This window comes from Cornus florida, unplaced genomic scaffold (assembly GCF_030987335.1).
Source record: "Cornus florida cultivar Cherokee Brave unplaced genomic scaffold, ASM3098733v1 CherokeeBrave_3.0.0_Hap2_scaffold_30, whole genome shotgun sequence".
Classification (NCBI taxonomy): Eukaryota; Viridiplantae; Streptophyta; class Magnoliopsida; order Cornales; family Cornaceae; genus Cornus; species Cornus florida.
This window is the reverse complement of record NW_026775805.1, coordinates 126607-137944: the sequence shown is the minus strand read 5'-3', so window position 1 is coordinate 137944 and position 11338 is coordinate 126607. Positions and strand designations below refer to the sequence as shown.

General features: G+C 44.5%; 1 protein-coding gene across 1 annotated transcript in view; it reads right to left on the bottom strand.

Annotated features, from left to right (window-relative positions):
* Nucleotides 1-3026, bottom strand: part of LOC132291054 (DNA-directed RNA polymerase subunit beta-like) — an 11307-nt gene extending 8281 nt beyond the window's left edge. The window contains exon 1 of the mRNA XM_059790207.1: nt 1-3026. This exon is cut by the window's left edge and continues 5937 nt beyond it. The gene's annotated coding sequence lies outside the window, so the exon portion shown is untranslated.
* Nucleotides 3027-11338: the final 8312 nt, after the last annotated feature.

Below are 11338 nucleotides of genomic sequence, written 5' to 3'. Positions count from 1 at the left end.
GCCTCGCCTATTGCTCGAGAGGATACGATCTTACTTGCCTTATCGCGGTACTTAGCTTGTGGGGGTGTTACCGGAGCTAGTGAAGTAGGAGGAACGAAGTCCAAGCCATCACATACACAGAAGACCTTTCCGCTCCTTGGTGACAGTTCATAGCTTCTGGGATGTGTCCTTTCTTTGCAAGATTCTGACTCCCTTCCGCTTCGTTTTCATCATAACGCTCTTCTGAGCTCACGGCTCCTTACCTAAAGAACGAGTGCAAGCACATCTTTTCGGAAGCACCAAGGTTGTAACTAACTAACACGAGTTCTTAGCTTTACAGCATCCCTAACTTCCATACCCCATGTTCATATTTCTATTTGATGTTTAATGCCGATCTAGACAGAAAGGCTCTTATGTGAATCTGTTTATTTAGGTTACAGATCTAGTAACCAGTTATCGGATGGAGAGATAGATGTGTGATATTCCATTTCATTCCTACGTTCCCTCGATCGTGTAGCCAGTGAACCAAACATTATATTAGACTCGGAACGGAAATGAGTAGGAAGTGCCATTGCACGAGCATGGCCGGGTCAAGTTCAGTCCAGAGGTAGAAAGAAGGCTTTTATTTATGTGGTACAAAGATTGTTCCTATCGCCGGCTATAGAATGGTGTCATCTGCCCTTTTTGAATGCATAAGAAGGTAGTACTACTGGTCTGATAGAGTAGAGCGTTTATATAGTGTTTGGCTGGGCGGGGGAGTTGAATACTTCGACGGAAAGCGTCGGTATTATATTAACGCAGGTGTGTGAAGTCGCTTCAACGGACAGTCGGAGAAAAGAATCATTAAGAAAGAGGGCTAGTCGACCACGAAAGAAAGCCCATATTCCAATCCCACTGACCCGCATATGATATAGATTGAGCAGCTAGTAGGGAAGTCGAAGAACCGATATAAGGGGTTAGTACGGAAGTACGAGGTCCAATTCTACATTGGCAAGCGGATGAGTTTGAGAGTTGGCAAGGAACAGGGCTCCCCCTATACAGTCAGTCTAGAAGTGAACCTGTGACTACATACATACCAAATCAGATAGCGAATCAGGCAAGCCAACTTCTCTTTTTGCTCTGAGAAGCAATCCAATCTTCAGCCTTCGGACTTATTTATAAGCAACAAAGAAAAAGCCAGTTAACTCCTTTCTATTTTGTGGATCTGAACTTGGAAGTAGAGCAAGACTGAGGAGTCTATCCTTATTTTCTTAGTCCATTTGCTTCATTTCTTCCTTCAAATAGAGTGCGCGTGCTTTCTTGAGCAGAAGCAAAGAGCTAGTTTCCCCAATTAGACAGATAGGCTTAACGAGGGGATTCGCTGGTTGTTAGACTAGCAATGAAGGAGCTTTCCCTTAGAGACACATCATGAAGGCACACAACCACTAGTGAAGGGCAGAAGTCAAACCCAGGATGAGGGCTCTAAAGCAGGAACTTCCAGACACGAAACTCACCTCCACTCCAATAAGGTAGGCGGCTAACAGTTCTATCTATAAGGAAATCCACTCATGTCAGGTCTACAATCGTGGGCACAGAAAGGTAGGAGGTTACCGGCCCTATTCTTTGTCCATTGGCTGCTCGCTGGTATTCGATAGCTATTCAGAAAGTGACATCTACGTTGGAGTGGAAGCATACTCTACTGCAGTAGTCGAGGAGATTCCTTTCTATGGATGCACGACCCGCTCTGGACAAGGTAATATCCAAAGGGGCAAGAGAGCGAGCAAGAAGGGATTTCCTCCCGAATTGTATCCCATGTTGTTCTGCTCTGAAAATCTTGAAGAATGGAATTCAGCATCGGGGCCAAGCGAGTCAGAAAATCTTGTCCGGTTGCGGAGTTGGCGAAGGGGGGACCTCACACGGCCCCTTACCTGCAGGTACTCGAGAGAGAGAGCGCAGTAGAGACCTTTCCGCCGGAACGGCTCATTGCCAGTGCGTCTGGCGCCGGTTTTGCGTTGTCTTGCCCCCGAGACAGGGATCCTCTGCGAGGTGACCCAGGTCCGCAGATAGTGCATGAATAGTCAGAAAGCATCTGTCATTTCTTCTCACATTAGAAAGGTTGAACACGGAATGAATTTCTATTTAAAGATAATTGAAAGCGGGCTTCTTTTTTCAACGGATTCCTTCGGAAATGGAAAGGTAAATGATAGCCTAAGAGCCCATTCTGTCTGGTCAAGGCAAAATTCTCGTAGAAGGAGTGAGCACTTTACAACCTCGCTTGGAATGTAATCTTGTACCAGTTGTATCATTTTGAAAGATTTTGTTAGTTGCGGCCTAATGCCTTCACTTTAGACAAGGGCACAAATCTGAGCCTGTGATCATATGCCTCCTATCAAGGGTCGACTGCTTGTCTTCTTCTGGGAAGAGTATTGACTCCGCCCCCCTACACTCGATCTCCAGATTCGATTCTACTGTGATCTCGAAGCCCATAAGCTAAGCTCGGAGGAAGAGGGATTTCTGTTGGTGGATCTGTTGGTTTTGATTCCCCGCTTGGTAAACCTTGACCTCTCCTAGGTCTCTGAATCTTGAGCCTTTCCTATTCTTTCGGCTTAACGGACAGGCCAATGGTTGAATTTCTTGCAAACAAACATTTCCTCCCCCAGTGGTATATAGGGCCTTAGCCCGATCTTGCATCAAGCAGTTCAACAGCAAAAGACAGAGAGCTAAGGAAGAACCTAAACGAGAAATCTATCCTGTGATATAGATATGGGTACCCCAAACTACAGTTATTGATCTCACATCTTTCTACGGTACGGATCCAATGCTGGACATTTGTTTGTTGGCCGCCTCTTGTTCATAAAGTAGGGTCCTAGAGCCCCTATTCCTTTCGACAAAGCTCAAGAAAGAATCGCTAAGAACACCTACCTAGTTCGCTTTTGGAGGGATCATCGGCGCAAAACAAGAGCAAAAAGGATGATCCAATAGAAACCGAAAACAGAGCTTTTTGGGAGCAAATGAATACCAGTTGAGTAATGAAAGAGAATTCTTTCTATTATAGGAAAATACGAAGAAAGAGTGAAGAACCGATCACAACTATGAAATGAGCTAACTATGCTTGATTTTTGCGAAGGATGAACCTTTGAAGCCAAGGGCTTGGTGAGTCCAGAGAGGTTGATAGTCTCCTCATTGTAGTAACTGGGACATCGTAGGCAACCACGATGGAGAGCAGCAAATAGAGAATATGACCATGCCTTTGACTGCCTTTTGTGGGAAATACATAATAGGACCGCCCGGTCAAGCAAGCTAGAATTCCTTTTCTTACTTAGTAACAATTCCTAAACTCGGGGTAGCCGCAGCCAAGTTCCTCCCGTTCTTAAAGAAAGCTGTTCCTATCCTTCCTATCCCAGGAATTGCCTATCAGACAAGACTTTCGAAAGAGCTATTTTCATTGAATCAGGCCAAGTCAGAATGGAAGTTGCAAACAAACTTCCTAGGCTATCGGTTATGACTTTCTTGAGCAAGAAGCAAGCCTTTCCTTTTGCTTAGAATGGTGATAGGTCAAGGAATTGTCTTGATTAAGAGCCTTTCCGGCCAGGTGTTCGACCCTTAATTGACTTTCAGTTTCTCGCCCCTCTACTTTAGAGCAGAACAAATGTAGGCAACAGCCACAGCTGCCCAGTAAAAAACAAGAAGCGACATTGGCAGAGCAGAAGATAAGAATCAAACCTAATGTCAGCTTCAGTCCAAAAGGTTCTTCAGTAGATCAAAACATTAGTGCCTCTCTACCCCTTATGCTTATGTGGAACAAAGTCCACCGCACAGTGGCAAAAACAAAAGAGCTGCACGACTGACTTTGGGTCCAAGGGTGGCTGCCGTTCGAGGTTAGCAAGTCAATATTCCCCATTTTGAGCTAACCGTTGTCATAGCTAGTGGTTGTCAGCAGGTACTCCGCTTCCACTAAGCAAGTTCTACTCTACCCGCTTGCTAGCTTACAACAGTTCAAGCCGGGCTCTATCTCGAAACCGAAGATGCTGAACCGTATGGAGAGCTTGCTCCTTGACTTGGTATCATAGCCTGGTTTGTTTGGTCTGGAATGGAGTCAAGGACGCGCCCTGTAGCAACTCCAACAAAAAAACATACATATGGGTGCCTTTCCCGTCGAATGATTCTCTGAGAAGAGTAGCTGACCTGATCCTAACAAGGAGGAAAAAGCCCCTTCGCTAGAATGTCTTTGTGAGTGCCTCATCTTTTCTATCATTCTTTTTTGTTTGCGTATCCGTAGTGAGCTTGGTAGGGAGGACCCCATCTAATTGGCTGGGGTACGAGCGCTCTGCTTCATATAGTGTAAGTCTTTGCATATTCCCTTTATTCCTTAACTGGGTGAGGCTCTAAGTCATTTCCCGTGGTATTTCCCTCATCTGACAGCTTATTTGTCCTTCCCGCGTAAAGGGACAGCGCATACTGGCCCGCAGCGTGTAACGAAGTGCTTGGCCAGCCAACCCTTTCTACGTCAACCTCAAGACAAGCTTCCACCACTCCGTGGTCGGTGACATTGGCTAATGTGGGTACGGCCACTTGGGTTCGGTCAGAGCCCTCTTAAAAGCTGGCTTCCCCCAAAGTTCAAGAAGAAGAACTTGGTTGTTGGGTACGAAATCTATGAGACGATTCCTAGTTTTGTCGTCTTGCTGTGCCCGTCTTTCCTTTGTTTATGAGCTCTTTCGAATTCGTCATATTGACTTATAAGATGTGAAGATTTTGTTTAGACGAATATACGGAGCATCAATGAATGAAATAAGCCTCTGACTACCGGGGTTGCGTTGAACTAGTTGTGCCAGCACCACCTCGCTTTCATCAAAAACTGGAATGTGTTCCGGCGAGTTATAAGGATAGGTATCCAGTCTGTTTTTCCGTAATTCAACACCTGATCTCACTTGTATTGGAACGTGCAATGCACTAAGTCCAAGGCTGTCTCTAGAAAACAGGAGGAGAGGGGAGGAATAGCTAGTACATTACTGACTGACTCAAGAAGTGGACACACAGATTATGGTAAGAAAGGAGCTAATAGTAGTCAAGATATACTATCGGAGTTCAGATCCGTAACAACGTAGTAAGACAACGCTTCGGCCGAGAGTGAAGCACCAAGTTTGCTTCTTTCTTGAAGAGTTCGTGTGTCTAGTGGCGCAGGTTCCAATAGAGGAAAACCGAAGAGGGATGACTCAATGGGAAAACACCCGAGAGATTGATTTCCTTTTGTTTGTCCCCTTGTAACCACAGCCATAGAATTTATGTTTGATTCCGGGGACTTAGCGAAAGAAGATATCGATTAACTGATTGACTGCACCGCGGAATGCTAGACTGAGAAAGGGAAGGCTACCAGACTGATACAGGAAAGGAAGATCTATTTCTAAAGGAATCGGTATTCGTGGACGGATTGCCTGCCTATCTTTTATGGCTTCGCCTGCCTTTCACTCCTCTTCTCTTAATATAATATATTCTACTGAGCTAGCTACCTTTCTCCGGCTAACGCGTATCCGTTTTCTTGCTTCAAAGAGTCCCTTACTCACAAGTAGTACAGTTAGAAAGGAAAGAAGAGATCTATTTAATAGAGATATCGCTTAACCGTTAACTAATACAGAAAGAGCTTAACTGATTGCTCGAAAGCCCTCCCTTCCCTTAGAATATAAACTTAACCAACTGCAACTGATTCACACGGTAGGACCCTACCAACCAAAACTTTACACACAAAGAGACCTGGAAGACAAACGAAAGACTGAAGGAAGATGGTAACCTATCGTTCTACAAAACCCCTACCGGTTGCATTGGTTAGTAGATCCCCGCATCATCGCTCGGGAGCAGAGACCTTCATATTTAAGTACGGCTTTTAACCACACACAAAGAAGGGCCTCCTGTATGAGTGGCATCAAAGACACGTTGACTTACAACTTTGAAAGATCAAAGACGTTTACCTTTTCGAAGGGAAATGGGAAGAGACAAGTCTAAAACAGAGGTACTCGTCGATACGATAGGTTGATTTACGCTTACCAGTCATTATAGGCATAAAGCCTAGTGAAAGCAAGGGTTGTGCCCTATGTAGGTGTCAATCTGAGAAGGTGATTTGTTAACATCTACTAGCAGAAATGGAACTAGCTCTTTTCCACTGCCAGAAGGTTGGCAACTGCGGCATTATATACGCGTTTAGTTATGAGCACGAGTTGAAGAGCGATTAACAAAGCTAGCTCGTTACTTAGTTTGAGCTTGCCTGATCGATGAATAGTGTTGCAGGGAAGGACATGGAATGAGAGATCCGAGTTTCTGAGAGATTGGAAAAGAAAAGCGAGGGAGTAAAGACAGAATCACAGGATCGGACTGATATAGATAGAGGGATGCTTTTAGGACTTCGATCTAGAGAAAGAAATGGTTCGACTTGCATGTGTTAAGCATGCCACCAGCGTTCATCCTGAGCCAGGATCAAACTCAAAGATTCACTAAGATTACTGATAGTACGTGGTCAAACCTGGTGAACCGGGAGAGGGAGAGCGAACGAACAATGCCTCGAGCTAATGTGCAAAAAGGTGCTAGACGGATCAAGTGATGAAAACAAAGAGCGGAAGTCAAGAGAGAAAACAAGTACAACGAGAAGCAAGCTTCTCTTTTCGATTTCTGTTTGATAGTACACTGCATGCCTACCCCCATCTCTGGTAAATAGGGGGATTTTTGACACAAAATAACCTACAATAAAGTAGGCTAAAGCTCATTGCATTAACTTCTTCATATTCTCATTAATCTCTACTAAATCAATATGAAAATGAAGGATTCCAACCAATGATCCTCCGAAGGCGCCCGCCCCCTTCTCGCGGATCTTCCCGAAGAACCTTCTGAAGAATTTACAGCAAGAAATGGCAGAAACACCTCTTCACTCGCTTCCTCAAAGGGTAAGACGAGGGATCAAGCAACGGGGACTTATCCCGTTGACCCAACAGATTAGTGAGCTTGTATTCCATAGTTGGAAATCCCTGTAAATCTTTGTGTAGAATCAATTCCTTAGAACTTGGCCACTTCCTATTGTAAACTCTTACTGGTATGTCAATTTGATAGCCTTTTGCACGAGATGACCCTCTCTCTCTAGGATCCCCCCCAATCTTGGCCTCCAAGCGTGGGGTTTCAAGTAAACAGTGTCGCGCGTGTGCCCAAAATACGGGGGTTTTAGAAGTTGGGATCGGTCGAAATAGCAGAACAGCTAACGAGACCTAGGGCTAAGGCGGGGCTAGTAAACAGGGGGCTTGGTTTTGGTTCCACCTGCAACAGGAACCCGGATCTGGCGTTGTAGCCGCGCCAGAATCTTACTTCGAAACAGCCGATTCTATCTTTCTGCAACATGGAATTCATAAATAAGTGGCTTGGTTCCGCCAAACCCAACGAAATGATCCGACGAATAAGGGTAAGAGCTTGGACTTCATTATGGAGAAGCAAGACCTCAATATGGGCTTCTTAAAGAAAGTCCTCTCCTAGGGTACTCCTCTTTTCAAGTTGTTCGCTAAATTCAAGTTCCTTATTTTTCAAGTTCCTTCTGAAGTCACTCTTTTCATTTCCCTCTCTTCCCGAAGGCTGCAAGCAAGCAGGAGTCAGAGGGGGAAGACTAGGTGGAAGATTTGATAGTAGGGTTTACGATGAACAAGTCAAAGGGCGGAAGGCGATGGCTAAGGGGCATAGAGCTAAAGAGTAGAGTTGGTGCATACATCTGTATGTGGTCCTATGAATATCAGGGCGTGTAGTAGGATATGACCTTCTCCACTACCTCATTAATAGGGGGGAGAACTCTCCACGCTAAACTATCTATGCTCTAATCCCTATTCTATTCCTCACAGGGAAAAAGATGAAACAAAAGAAAGAACAACTTATGCAAACTATCAACACATCTCAGAGCAGCTGAGGAAGAAAAGAAGTGGAACATTCAGAAACATTCCTGGAACAAGGAGCTAACTCAAAGAACCTCAGAACAAGCAACCAAGTAAACTTGAGCTAACTCACATGAACCCGCCCGGTCTTCATATTCGAATTCATAGGTCGCAACAAGGTAGACATGGGGAAACAAGATTTCACACCCGATTTAAGAGCAGACCCCATGCTTTTAGTAGATTTACCAATCTTCGAGCGCAGCAGGGGCAGGTAAACTTGATGACTGAGCGGAAGCATCAGCTTATGCTTGCGTCTTTCTAATGCAAAATCTTCCTTTGGTTTTGAAATGCAGAACCCTACCTTTCTAAAAGCAAGCCCCTTCCGATGTTGCTGAGGGAATCGGAGATTTCTATCTATCAGTGGGGTAAGCCCTTTCTTCACGGGAGTTAGGAAATGAAAATGCTCGTGTTGGAATTCCCTCTCCGCAGTAAGTAGATTCTGAAAAGATAAAGGACTCTGCCCATGTCTCGAATCAAAGATGTGGGATCTTTTGCCCTACCGGATCACTTCTTCCTTAGGCTTAGCTTTTTTCTCATCTGATTTAGCTTTAGAATGAAGATGAAATTGATTCAAATCAAACTCTTCTTTTACGTATGATTCTCTTGCCGCTTTCTCACGTGAGAAAAGAGGCGCTTTCTGGTCAATAATTTCTGATGGACACTTGGACACGTCATAAGACAAGATGGCGAGATTCAGGTCAGCATCGATAGTAGGTTGCCTATGATTCCCGATGTCGTGAAGCGGTTGAGCGAGATGCTTCCTTTCTAAGTTCTAGTGTGTGCTTTTCATGGGTATGCATACTACACCGATGCGCGGGAATCTTAGTCAGATTCACATTTGTCAGCAGACATTGGATTGCAATGTCTCACCAGCGGGTTCCAATCGAAATATTCTCGAAAGAAAGGTTCAATCTGATAGAGAAGATATCTATTTTAACGAAATTACTGCTGTAGATCTGATAAATAGGCAATAGAAGGGAAGAATCACTCAGTATTGGGTAATTGGATCGGGTAGATGCTATACATGTAAACTTAGTCCCTCTGATCATCATAGGATTTACAGTTCCCTAAAAGGTTAATTGAAGTAAGTGCTGACAAACGAATTGACGTTGTATATTTTTAGTTCCTTGATCCCCTAGAGGAAGATCTGTTGGTTGGCGCGATCTCACCAACTTCTAATTGCTTCTAATAATGATTAGTTGTGACTTGCAAGGGAAATGGGGGTAGCAGATAGTATCCGTCCGCTAAGAGAAAGGAGTGAAGTGCCTCAACTCTTCACGTCGTTAAAGGGATATACATGTTGCGAGCTAGAACCCACCAACCCCCTCCCTATGAAATAAAGAATCAAAGTCCAACATTTCATGAAATAAAGCGAAAAGGGAAGCTCTCCAATTCATAACCCGTCTGCACAAGTGTCACATCCTTCCCGAAAGTAGATGGCAGTTCGATCGTTTTCACAAGATGCTATGGAGAATGTTTGCTACGAATGGTGAGGAACGAAGCAAGAGGCTCACTGTTATAAAGTAGTTCGTTCGTCTTTCTTTATTTCCTTATATAGATAGCACTGTTTGGCTAGTTTCTTGAAGGTTCGTTTTCGTGTAACAAGATCCGTTCCAAATCTTAGATTCCGTTGTTGTTCCAGTGTACAAAGAAGATCAGTTCCAAAGAGCAGATTCGGTTGGTGTTCCAGTGTACAAAGGTAGAATCTCAAGCAATGCTACGAACGAAGAAAGTCTAACACTTTGATAGTTGGGCTTGGTTGAGGAGTTGATGTCGTACCTGCGCCCTATTGGAAAGAAGGAAGAGATACGCGCTTGGTCAGGTGAGTCACTATTTCAATAGGTCTTCCGCTTCACAACCCTACCATTGGAGAAGAGTAGTTCTCCTAATATCTTCGATCGGGGCTAGCCACAAAGCAAAGTGGAGATAGATGAAAACAAAATGGTTTCTTTGCAGGCAGACTGCTATTCCATTCTATGAACAAGAAATCCGACTTTTAACAGCCGATTGACGCCTAGATAGGGCAAACCCTTAGAGAGGGCGATAACGTTCCTTAAAGCTCGCGTAAATAGCCATAGAAGCGGTTTTCCTTTGTTAACATCTACTCTGGAATATGAATAGCGGTTCTAAAGAAGGCATTTCCGGCAAACAGGCTCCGTAAGTCGACTCTCAGTCACAGAAGAATGAACTTTGAGTTAGCTGGGCTATGGAAGGTTGTTGACAGGAAGCTTGGAACATGAACAAGATTTGAGTCCTAGGGCTTCCTTCCTAGAAAGCTATAAAATACCTTTCCGTCTTCCGAGGAGATTCGTTAGAATCGTGCCGATCAGATACTCAAAAAGATGTACGATTACTGCATCTTTCATACTGTGCCCAATCCCGATATGAGAAAGTCTGCCCGATAGCTATGAGTCCTTTATCATCTATCGGGCAGTGCCGACCAGCGACGTATCACCCATACAACAAGAAAAGAAGGTCACAAACCCCGTGTGCTTGAGTGAAAGCACTAAAACAAGGGAGCCGGAGGCTTCCTGAACAATCAATTTCACTAGAGTTTCCACTATTATATTAAGTGAAAGTTCAGATAGGCTAGCTGGCCATAAGGTCCCGGACCACTTCACCCAGGTCCGTCCCCCGGGTCGCCTACGGCTCTGTCTTAGGTCGCCGCGCTCTTAGTCTTTTAGATGACGAATTCCCTTGACTAGGCATCAATTATTAAAACTCTTCTACAGTGACTTCCACGCAAGGTTGTGCCCTTTCTTGTTGGGCTTAGAGCGCGAGAGGAACTTGAAAATGGGTTCGCAAATAGGTGTAAGCTGTGCGATGAACCTGCTGATATACTGTATCCTCCCCAAGAAGCCCCGAATCTCTTTCTCGTTCGTCGGGGTAGGCATCTCGAGTCTGTCTTTCAATCATTCTATGGAGTACAATGCGAGGCTCAGAGTCCTTACCGAAACAAAGGAAAAGCTCCATTTTTATTCATCTTTTTGATCCTATATTCTCGGATGGCGGTTCGCTAGGTGGTCATTTGCGCTGTACAGATCCCATCTTCTGTGGACATAGCATTAATATTAACAAGGGGTCCAGGTTGAGCAGACATACAGCCATCTCTTCATTTTGCCAGCACACGAACAGAAGCCAGTGCCTAAGCAGCTTCTCGAATCAAATCCATCTCAATGGCTATTGTAGTGAGCTTTAAGGCATGTTCAATCCCCTTGTTGCTGGATTCTATATTTCTTCTTCCCTCTTCGGTTTTGCTTCCGTCGTATAGGCCATCTAATGGAAATCAAGAGGTGAGCGAAGAGTCGGCTAGGAGAGATTTGATACTCACAACTCGCTTTACGGTTCGCGCATTAGCAGTCAGCGTTTTGAGTGGATGGGTGAGGGTCTTGAAAGCTAAAAAGAAAGAAAGTCAAATCTGAGATTCT